Here is a 12,438-nt window from a genome sequence, read left to right on the forward strand (position 1 = left end):
GAAACCCGAAGCTTTGCCGCTGTCCCCCGTCCTTCTGCTTTGACTAATGATGTTCTCTTCGATGTTAATCATGGTCACGTCCTTTGAGCAGTGTCTGAGCATGCGCGCGGCATGTTTGCTCTCCCGTCTGAAAGCTATTTTTGTCGTTTTTTATTTCTTTTTTGAGAAAGCAGGTTGTTTTCCTGGAACGTCGGGTGCGTGGAAGATTGAAGAGTACGTCATGTTTGATTGAGGAGGCAAGCTATCAAGCAGATTGACGCTGAGGCCGTAACAATGCAGCGTGGGTGGTCTAAATAAGTCTGATTTGCCTGTTCGCTTCTGAGAATACCGGCGGTGATGGAAAACAAGCAGACTCAGTCGATCTGTGAAACTTAGAAGCCAGATTCTTCGTTGGTCCTCTAAAACTTTTGACGCCGAAATTTAATGCCGGGCTCTCGTGTTCTGAACATTCGAATTTTGAAGAGTCGGTGTGGCTTTAACGCTCGATTCGTCAGCTGATTTCTCAAATTTATAATCGAAGTATGGTTGTATGAGAGACGCGCAAGCAGATGTTCCATATTCGTTATTCAATGTAAGGCTTTATATCGCCCCGCGAATGCTAGTCGTGCGCATTCAACGAAACATTTTGGAGTTGAATATTCCTTCGTCGGTATAGTATAATTACATACTTTTCAACCAACATAAAAATAATCACATGACAAAATAATCACATCACACTATAGGTACAGAAAACTACTGTGACTGAGTCCATGGAAGTGATAGCAGATATATGAGGGAACAAACGAGTAGGGGACGCGAGCAGACCAAGTGCAGATTTACAACGGAAAGTTCGTAAGTCACGCTGAAAGTTGTGTGCTCGCGATACTGTGTTGTTTTTTTTACCTACAGCTGAAAGTCAGCGCTCTGTTGGCTCGTTCATTCCAAGTGTGTATTCTTTTTTTTTTTTTAATACGCCAGTGTGCATGCGGCTAAGATTAAGTGGAAATGAAGTCCCGTATGTTTCATTAAAAATGCCGGGAGAGAACTGTTGTACGGTCTCTAATTATTTTAGTTAGAGTACTGTACCAATTAAACCGGGTGAATGGCTACTATAGTATGTGGCATGTTAAGAATAGCAGGACAAGCAGCTCCCACAAAGGCCTGCACCATTTCCACTTTAGCAAGGCGAACGCTAGTGAGGTGGTGAGTGGAGAGACCTCCTTATGGTCGCAACAGTCTGTAAGACCCGAATGAATATCCAGCGAACGCACCTGCTGTGTCACTACCAGTATTGTACGTGACTCGAAAGAAGCACTCCATTACAATTACAATGACTTTTGGTTAAAAAGCATTCACTTAGGTTACTTGATTACTTGAGAAGAAATGTAATTGGCCCTTACGTGAAAAAGGATCTGTCACTTTTCCAAATATTTCCGATTTTAAAAACGACAAATCGTTTTGCCGGTTCGAAAACTGGTTTTTCGTAGTGTTCATTAGTGGAATAAAATCACCGTATTATAAGCTCTTTGTATCCTTAATTAACCGATTTCTTGGTGGGAAACTTGTAGAAACAAAAGGCGTCATTAGAAAAAGGATGGAATATAGTAATAGTTACGAGTAATTTCAGTACTTCCAAAAGTACTTAATCAAATTACTCTCGCGATTACTTCCAACAACTATATTCATATATAACTGCGAAATTACACGGAAAGGCAGTCAACTAAAAGTAATTTGATTATTCGTCATGAGTACCGTACAAGCCTGGCTCATTAGGGAGTCTTAGGGAACCGTTTCTGCACATTTGACTGGGTACGATTGGCCCTCCGGTACGAACCGCGCATATGCGAGACTTCTGGAACAGCCCATGAGCAGTGCCTACCGGAGGGTCCATCGTGCCGTATCGGGCGTGCGAGGACGGTTCCCCTAAACTCCCTATTTCAGATACCGGTACAGCATAGACTCAAGCCTCGCCTTTCGTCGCACGAGCGAGAAATCCGCGAAGGGATGTGCGTGACTTCATCAGGCAGCGCTTCACCCGCTTCAGCTTTGTTGTTCGATCGGACGAGGTGTCGGATGGGGAGATGCTTTCGTTCGAAGTTGAATTTAGGGCTTTTCACCCACGAATCCGCAGCAGACAACACTCGTCTGCTGCGGAACACTAATCATTTAACGACTCGTGACACTAATCATTCAACGACAGGATATTGTTACGAGCAAAGCGACCCGCTGCCAAAGAGGGTTTGTTTATAACGCCTTTATACCGCCCCGCCTTCCCCCGACATGGAGATAGCGTCGCAGCACCGCATCACAAATAACCTTTATGTTTTTGTCAAGTAATAAGACTTCTGGGGAGAAGTATCCCGGGATATCTCCTGGGTGTGAATACCGCTTAAGCGTCAGACAGAAACTGGACATCACTGAATACAATTCAATGTAGCGTCAACTGGGTGCTCCGAATCTTACTGGTCAGAGTTCTCTCTTGTCAGATTTCGATGTCAGAGACACATTTGAATACATCGTGTGCCACTGTGCCCTTTACATCGTGCAAAGGAACAGAATGATGATCTGCCTTGCACACCAACATGGAGCCGAGGAGCTCATGCTTTCTTGTTTTCCAGGCAGTGGAGATCAACAGCACAACAGGTTCAGCTAATGAGCTAATTGATCCGCTTCCTGCATAAAACAAAGCTCCACGCATATGGTGCTAGAACGCGTCTTCAACTAGTGTGGTAAAGGGGTCATGAGACGATAACGAAATTGCCTGGTGATAGGGGGAGAAAATTGGCTTAGAAAGGCGGGAGGAATATGTTTGTCTTTTTAGACTTAGGCTAGGTGGCGCAAGCTACCGCCCGTGACAAAGGGTAGAGTCATTAACATTTATCCAACATCTATCCATCCATCCTGGTTGGAATGTTCATGACTTTGCAGAGGCGTACACTCTAAGAAAAAATGGAGGAAAAAAGTAGCAACGGCGCGTCTTCCTCCCTTCTACTGACGCGCCCCCAAGCGGGCACGAGAAAAGGAGAGGAACGAAACGTTTTTCTCCTTCTCCAGGCAGACGGGAGAAAGCTTTCGCTCTCCCGACTCATCTTCTTTCGGTTTCGTTTTTCGAGCAGGTCGCGCACGTTGCTTAATAAATAGCTGTTGAGTTGATTGAGCTTCAGCGGCAGCGAAGGCCGCCTGTAATTCCGTCTTCTAGTCTAAACGTGCAGAACATTTCGGTTGCATTGACGTTTTTATCACTAATTTTATCAAACGAGCAAACGAAGCCGCTAAAAACAGCGAAGTTCCGGAGCAGTGCCAGCAGCGCCACATACACTGGGGGATGGCCGTCTCCGGATTGCGGCTGCGTATTTTCGGCACCGATTTGAAACACAGGGGGCGTGGCCACTGACGTCACGGACGTCAAAAGAATGTTATGTGGTGGATTCTTTGTTATTTTGACATCCGTGACGTCACCTAGCTTATATTTGTTTTTTTTTTTTTTTACAAAAAAAAATGGCGTGTCTGTTGGTCGGGCGCTCGGTGACTCGGCCAACTCGGCGGTGTCTGCACTCATGTGTGTTGTCGACGCGCAGCCTGTGCTTGTCGCGTTCTCAGGAATATCAGTGGGTAAGCGTCTTTAATTTTCCAATTTCGCCCGGTGCCGAGAAAAAGAATTATGTAGCTCGGAGTTGGTTTGGAGGGGATCTGTGTCGTGTTGCCCTCCTTGTCCCTACCAGTGTTGCGGAGTTGCCACTCCGGAGTTGGAATGATTCCGGAATCATTCCGCATTTTCACGACCCCGGAATGGAATGGGAATGGAATGGCGGCAACGTTGAAGGGAATGGAATGGGAATGGAATTAGGTGCCTTTTGCCCGGAATGGAATGGGAATGGAATGGACACGGTTCTTCTTTTTTTTTTTTAGTGTTTACGGTCAGCTGAACCGAGCCAGTCAGTGAGTCAGTTGCTCAGAAATAAAATGAGCGGGAAACTGCTAGCCCGCGAGGAGCCCTAACAGACTTATACGCCAACAAAATGCAATACAAAAAACAAGAGTCAAAGCAAAGAGCAAAGGGGGAAAGGGGGGTAACGTGGCGCCTTTCACGGACTGGTAGGCGTCGGGCTTCGATGGCGTTACACGAGAGCGAAACAATAGACCACGCACCAAGCAAAAGAAAAGGGAGCGGCAAAGAAAGAAACCGCCATGCACAACTCCTCATCGTACTTCTTGTCATGCTTTTTTTGTTATTGTTGCGACGGCTTGTAGAATGCACGCGCGCGCACAGACTGAGATCTGGGAGCGGAAGCGACTCATAACTCGCAGAGCTCTGATAACTCGTTGACTTGGGCGCCGTCAAAAGATGATCAGGTATTGTTTTCTTATAGTTCGAGGCGCGTTGTTTAGCAGGCAGCCAACCCTGCTGCCTTCCACGTTCATTCGTGCGCACACCTTTGAAGTGCGAAATGTGGGTTTGCTTCGGCATTAAAACAAAGCGAGATTCACTTCTCTCTTCTCCTCTTGCGCTTTGCTCCGAGGCTTTTTTTTTTTTGTACTGCATTTGTATTGTATGTCCTCCTATTACTTGGTCTTTGTTCCAATGCTTGTTTTCTGTGTTTTATATTTTAGTGGGTTGGGGTTACGAGCAAGCTAGCGGATTCCCGCTCATTTCCCTTGACTTTAGTTTCTGCATACTTTGTTTCACCTTGCGATGGACCGCTGCGGACGCTACGAGTCACCCCAGGCAATCCAGTACAGTGAGCGGGACTGCAGGGTGACGCAGCACTCAGAAAGCACTGGTTTGGTTTCGATGGCTCTCGTGCTGTCTGTTGAGGTCCATCGTAAGGGGAAGTAGACTATCGTCGCCGCTCTTAGTGTGACCGAACTGACTAGACCTGCAGAAAGACCGTCCCGCGCCAGACGAGGTGCGACCGTTGCTGCGAGAAGGAGAGCTGGGTGCTAGCTGCCACTGAGGTTTTGGCTTCCGCGCGTCTCAGCTGTCCGGTCTGCATTCGTGCTCTTTGTCCTGGACCCTATTTGAGGCGGTGAGAAGTCAATTGGACGGTGTTAATGAGGAAACACGGGGAATGTCAATTCGAACGGTGCGGTATGACCCCTTTAATTGTATCTTGATGTGAAGAGCTTTGTCAACGCTGACTTCCCGACCCGTCGCCACTACACGAACAACCGACACCGAGGTAGAAGAATGAATCGGTTGGTACCGTCTGCTGCCTGAACCCGCCACTCGATCAGCGCGAAGAGGAACATCACAATTCGGACGAGAAGACAAGATAAATACAGATTGAATCATGGCATCGTAGAAGACATTTTTCTACATTAGTAGCGAAGAAAATAAACAAGCTGCACGCTGAAAGTTGTGCAACGAAACTATACACGGTGCAGTCGGCGTATATCATCGAACTTTATTCGCCGTCTGAAGAGGAAACACGAGAATGAGTATGCGAAGGGTGGAAAAAGGCAGGCGAACCAGCCAATAACTGAATTGAATATGATAAGAAATATCGAGATTCGTAAAGCAAGCGTGAACTTATGCGTTTTAAAACAGGTTTCGTAACATGGTCTATACGGTCTCTCGTGCTGCGCCGCAGAGGTTGCATTTTGTCAGAGGATGTGTTCTGCCGCTATGCATGGTGTCGCTTCCAGCAGTGTACTAGCCGTGTTGCTGTATTCGAAGAATACAGTAATATAGCTTATTCCTGCGCCACGCACGAACTGGATATTTTTTGTGGTCTTATCAGACAAACACGCTGGCAGCGTATGTCTTAAAAGTCAAATGCAAAAAAAGTTTAAAAAAGAAAAAAAAATGAGTGGATTTAAGTTTTGCTGTTTGTTGCGGGCGACGTGGTCGCGAGACCGATGTCTTAAACAAGCATTGACATATCAAGGGGCTTTCTCGATGTTTGCAGTACATTGTAAATAAACACTTTCTGCCACCAGCGGTCCGCTTAGTAAAAATCAGTGCTTTTTTAAGGAATTTAGCTCTTTTTTTTTTTTTTGCAATTGTGTCTGCATTTGATAATGTCAGCTTTATGCTGCTTATGCCGGCAACAAAATGTAGCTGTCAAGTGGCAATTTTTACGTTTAGGAATTAAAGGAATGGAATGGAACGATTTAGCCATTCCAGGAGTGGGAATGGGCTCAGTGTCTCCATTCCTAGGAATTGAAAGGAATTGAATTATTGAAAACTCTAATTCCCCGGAATGGAATTGGAATTGAATGGGGGTGCCCATTCCGCAACACTGGTCCCTACTCTCCAGAGTTAAAATGTCTGTATTCAACCAGCTCGCCTGCACCCTTGCTTTAACTTCATTACTTCCACCTAACGGAGACATTGTCCCAATATCTACTTCTGTTCTTTCCCTAATGAATCCGAGAGACCTCGAGTTGCATGCGCTTTGTTTTACGTCAGCTTGGTCATCGTGCTGCGGACGGAGTCTGACGCAAGCTACTTCAGCCTTGCACTACGGAAGCGAAGTGGTGGAGGTTCTGACTTCAGATATCTGACTTCTGCAAACCTTCAGTGGCGTTTTAAGAGAAGAATCGTCAAGTGTGATCAACTTAAGTTCATTCATGAAGTGTCAACTAAGCTGTGGGTTGCTGTCCACGGAGAGAACTTCACCTCCTCGCTGGACTTCAAAACTTGGTATAGAATGAAACAAGACTGCTATCATCACCTTTGGTTGTCGAAAAGAACCGAACTGTTAAAAGTTTCGCGGAGCTAAAGTGCGCAACCTTCAGGCCTTCGTTCTACATCTTCAGCGAACAGCCTCATTGGAACCTTTCGTAGCGCACCGGATTTTGAAAGAAGTCAGATTTGTAATCCTTGTGATGTACCCTTGTCTGCCTCGGGTGCCCGTGTATTAGAAAAAATCACCAAGTTTTGTTTGAACGTAAAACCCTCAAGAATAGACATGGTAGCACACAAAATCTCCTCTGACGATGAAAGGTCAGCCTTTATGAACCAATTTGTGAGAAGGTTAAGTACCATTGTTGAAAGTTCGTTTAGGACTAATAGTCGTGATTTTAGAGCTGCCCGTGATGTGAAAAAGAATTATGTAGCTCGGAGTTGGTTTGGAGATTGTGTCGTGTTGTCCCCCTTGTCCCCACTCTCCAGGGTTAAAATGTCTATATTGAACCAGCTGGCCTGCACCCCTGCTTTAACGTCACTCCTGCTTTAAATGAAGATTACGTGTACCGGAGGTGACAGAGCCCAGCCGCAGTAATTTTTTGTACACACTTTTCTGGAGCTGTACCTGTGTGCAATACGACAGATTATCACCCTTGCATAGAATGGCTGCGAAGGTTGTGCAAGCGGTGAGCGAGTAGCCTTCATTACCATGTCTGGAGCGCCCGCTGCAGGAGCGCTCGTACCATGTGATCCTAAGCAGTTGCACTAGCTCGCACTTTTAGCACACGCGGTTCAGTGAATTCAGCTGCGGACTTCCCTTTCATTGCTCAAGTGTCGTGCGTTAGCTTGCGTCTTTGCGTCTCGTAGTGCTCCCGTCGACCTGATGGCTTCTTTGTTATCTGCACTCACTGCAGAGAGCAACTTCAGATGCGAGGCGGTCCAAAGGAAACCTTGGTACGGGAGAACCTAGGCAGGCACCTGTCGTGCTCGACGCCTGCGGCTCATTGGTTTTGCCTTTCCCGGTACCACGGCAGGAAGGAGGTGGACTCTCTCCCTTCCAAGCGGCTGCGATATACTACAAGCACGGGGTTACAGCTGCTGCTAGCCCAAGGGTACCGTTCTGCATCCTGCACTGCATGTAGTTCAAAAGGCCATGTGAAAGGCAGGTGTGACCTTTTTAGGCATTGTCACTTTGTTTTGTGCATTTTCTGCGGTTTTTTCGGGGCAGCTTCTTTTTAAGATTCAATAATTAGAATATGGACTCGAGTGAGAGAGGGAGTTTTCTGAGAAGGCCGGCCTCTTTGCTAAACCATTAGGACTGGTATTATGTCTATAGAGTTCATGTACGCCTTACGTTATGTAGTTTTTTTTATTTTACTTGTTACTTATACTGCGATATTACACGACAGCCACTAAAAATGGGGAAAAAAAATGTTGACTTGTCGGATTATTTTTTTTTTTCTTTTTCAATGTGTTGAAAGACGGAAATAATCCCTGGGAAAGGGGAAAAAGAGGAACAAATGACAAACACAAATCTCCAAATACAGCTAGGTGACTGGTGCGTGACTGAAAAAATCCGCTTGGTCCGGATATCGAACCCGGGACCTCTCCATTACAAGTGGAGCGCTCTACCAACTGAGCTAACCAGAGGTTAGGTGTTAGACGTCAGTAGAGCAAACGGGTTTTATCAGCTGTCACCAGTCTTACACCAACAAGGGTGAAGCTTGCAATTTAAGGTTATGATTATGATGCAATTAAATGCAAAGGTGCAAGCGAGCTGGACAAGAATGATGAAAATAATCCCTGGAGAAGGGGAACAAAAGGGACAAAGGACAAACACAAACACACGGTCGCGCACCAGTCACCTAGCTGTGTTGGGAGATTTGTGCTTGTCCTTTGTCCCTCTTGTTCCCCTTCTTCAGCGGTTATTTTCGTCATTCTTTTCCAGTTCGCTTGCCCCTTTGCATTTAATTGTATTATAAAAATGTTGGAAAAGTCAATGATGTGGTCGGTCATTCATGTCATTTTTTCCTACACGCACGTCCAGCCTATGTTTACGTAGAGCCCCAATTGCCTTTTAGCAACGGAAATAATTTGTGCGACAGACTATAGCGGCAGCATTGTGGAAGGAAACTGGCCTGATTATATCTGCCATGTTTAGAGACTACATTTGATGACAGGTTATGTATTCAGTGGAAAATTCCTCCCAAAAGAGTCTACATCGACTTTGCCAGCCAATCGCTGCCGTCAGTTGTCGTGACGTCCCACGTCCAGCAAAAAAACTACAAACTAAATTTTTTTTTTAATGGCAGGTTTCTGTTGTTGAGCCACAGAGCACATCGACACTCGAAGCAATTTTTCCGCTCTTGACCCCTCCGGTTTCACCTTACGAAGTCGTGATGGTGTCTGCTTTTGTTTGCGGTATTTCTCATGTGTCGACGTGAGGAGGCAGCGGTTGTATTGCCAAGGAACTAGCAATGAATCTGTGCATTTGCTCCAGTGGCACAGTGTTACAAACCGGACTTTGCCCTTTGCCAAGGGCAAAGTCTAACAACTGGCCCTACAGTTGCCGGCATTGTGCAGCCGTGAATGCGTAACTTCTCCGAACGCTTTCATGCTTTCGTCTGTATGCAGTGACAAAATGCCTCGCTGAATGCGAAACGCCGTACAGCAAATTACAGTAGACTCTCATTAATTCAAACTACAGGGAGTCACAGGTTTTAGTTTGAATTATCAGAAGTTTGAATTATCAAAAATTCATATTAATTTGATACTAGACGACTTTATGATTTGTTACATGGATAGCAGATTTTTGCCAGTTTCCTCTACATAGGCCTAATTATAAGCAAGTACAGGCATAACACATTGGTGAAAGAGCTGTGACGTTAAGTTTATTCATCCGGCAAAAAGTTGTCGATTGCGGACTGTTTAGACAGCACATACAATCTCAAAACAAAATTTTCAATACCAGCCAACGCAACTAGCTCTTTACAGGACTCTTCCTTTGCAGAGAGAAATTTCTGGAGTTGAGCGATGTGCTCAAAGCTGTGGCTGTGACAGTTGGTAGCAAGTCATCCCTTTCTTCATCGTCATCCTCACTCACTGCTGCACTGTGCTGGCATTGCTTCCTGTACTATGTCCTCTAATGAGTCATCATGACAAACACACGCATCATCGTCAAGACTAGCATATTCCGCCAGCTCGGCGTTCAGATTATGTGCTTCAAGGCAAGAAAGCATGATGCCATTGAGCTGGTCCTTATCCTCGATGTCGTCTTGGTCATCATTGGTAGTCTTGAAGCACATAGTGTGAACGCTGTTTTCCGCTAATGTGTGCCCGCTTGAGCCCCATTGAGTGCGCTTCTTTCCAAGGACCAATGCACTGCAGAGAAGCAACACTCGCAAATGCAAGCTCCGCAGGTATTGCTTCTCTGCGGTGCACCGGTGCTCGGAAGAGGCGCACTCAACGGGGCCGCGAGAACAAAAAAGTATGAATTAAGCAAAAACGCCGTTCGAATTGACCTGATGGACTCCTTTGTTCTTCTGCATTCATCATAGGTTTCAAACCGTCCTGAATCATGAGCGAAGCCTTGCAAGACTGCACTCTTAGGCCTAGTCCTTTTTGGTGGATCGGGTCTTGCCATGTTCCCCTCTTGTGGGCTCCTGTCGTAATTAAATAAATTGTATTTTTTTTTCTGATGACAGTGCATACCTACTGGTACATGTCACAAAAAGAGTGTGGTAAGTTCATGCCGCAGATTACTGTGAAACATGCGAGAAGGTAATTATAAAAAAGATGAAGCTCCAAAAAGTTTGATGGAAAGACGATAGATATCCCCGTTTAATTTTTTTTGCCACCTTAACATGCTATGTCCGAAGTATTTCAGCCTATCAGGGCATTGGCTTTTGACCATTCACACTTTAAAGGAAAGGCTATCAGCAAGAAGGGTTCCCAAGTCTTTTCTGTTCGCAATAATTACTGAGAAAGGTTTATGCGGAGCGCAGGTTTGTCTGCATTTTTTGCAGGGGTTGTGGTGACGTCGAAATGCCAAGCTTTGATTGAAGGATGGTGGGTGCACAATGCTAGCTGCCTTCAGGTCTACCCACTATCCTTCAATCAGAGCTCTGCATTCTGACATCACCACAACCCCTGCAAAAGAAACGGACCAACTTGCACTCCACATAGACATTGCCAAGTGGATTTCAACACGGCTAAATGCTTAAACTTTAGACTATTTTGTCACCATGATATTTAATGAGGTTTTTCTAGGGGAAGTATGTTTTCCAGAGCGTTTGCAGTTGCCATACATAAATTTAAAGAAAAAACATTGACTACATTTGTCCTCCGAGTTTTTACAGAACACACATCGCTATCACCATCACTTTTTATTTGGGTGGATAGCACTTGTGTTGAGATGTTTTACTTCCGCATGTCCGGAAAGCATCCTTGCCGGGCAGCTGTCAACAGTCTAGTGACGAGCCGAAGCGGGACGGTAATGTTGGAGATATGAAACAGAATAGTACCCCTGTTAAATATTTATTTGTTTGCTGGTCTGCTAGGGATCACTGAGGTGCTTTGTTTGGCTGTGTGCCTTTATTTTATGCTAATAGAATGTGCTGCACCCACAACTATTGCTCAGTTGCACTCATGCAGAGGTCTACGACAGTTGACCGAACACCATTCCATGAAAGCATGTTTTCAAGTACGGGCACATTTTATCGAAGCTCAGTTTACAGCAACATCAATTATTGAAAAGGGATTGCCATTTAGTGAATTTATTCGATTGGCATAAGCAAATCTGGAAGCACCTAAATGCTAGTGCGATTTACTGAGGCATGTTTGTTTATGCTTTGAGCACTCGCTCTTCTCTCTTAGGTTGTAAACCAGGCAAAACGTAAAAGTATTCTTGCGAAAACAGCAGGGTTGTGACATGCACAAAAACATGTCTATCATACTCTGAATGTGCTGGCCGCCCAAGCGAGTGATTTGCTGACTGGCTCGGCTTCACCGTCGGCCAAGGCAGAGCAAGCAGTCGAGTTCGGTGAATTGTGTTTTTCCTGAAAACAAATTTGTTAAAAGGATTCAATAAAATGGGGGTTTCAAAACCGGTGCTTGAGAAAATAGGTGCCTCCGCTCAGGCCCCACACACCGTTGTTCTTAGATCTATCAGTTGACAAGCTCCACAGGAAAGCAGCGTTCAAAAACAGTTCTCTGTTGCTGGCACGCAAGCAGGTAAAGGTAGATAACGTTCCTAGCGCCATGGCGTCAATGCTTCCATGGTCAACAAAGAACATTTTTTGAATGACACATTTTTTTATTTAAGTTTTGTGAAGACCTCATGTTTACTGTGAAAACCACAATAAGATCACTATCCACCGCCGGTAATGTGCCTCCAACCTTTCACCGGATCTGTCCATAGGACGGGCCGATAGTGTAGCAGGTGCCATTGAGTGGATGCGCCGCAAAAAGGCGTCGGGCGTTTTCCGAAGCTTGTCAACTGACCTAGATCTAAGAACATATGTACACATTGCTACCATTGCCAAGCGGGTCTAACATGTTGCCCGAATCGTGTTCGGGTGTTGGATAGACTATTGTATGTTTTTGTACCGACCTGGGGTGTGCCTGGAGGACTAAATGTAGGACAACAAGAATTGCGGGGAGGAGCCTCCTACATTCGGCAATGCTTTGGCATCTTGCGAGCCTCCAGAATGCACGCGCAGACAGAGCATGAGAAAAGGCGACAAGTGCTTGCTGGAGGCTGGGCGCTAAGAGATGCCTTGCGTTTCTCATCTTGTCGGCGACTATTAGCACCGAGATGTTCTGGTGAC

Source organism: Ixodes scapularis, unplaced genomic scaffold, assembly GCF_016920785.2.
Source record: "Ixodes scapularis isolate PalLabHiFi unplaced genomic scaffold, ASM1692078v2 PGA_scaffold47__10_contigs__length_4178495, whole genome shotgun sequence".
Lineage (NCBI taxonomy): Eukaryota > Metazoa > Arthropoda > Arachnida > Ixodida > Ixodidae > Ixodes > Ixodes scapularis.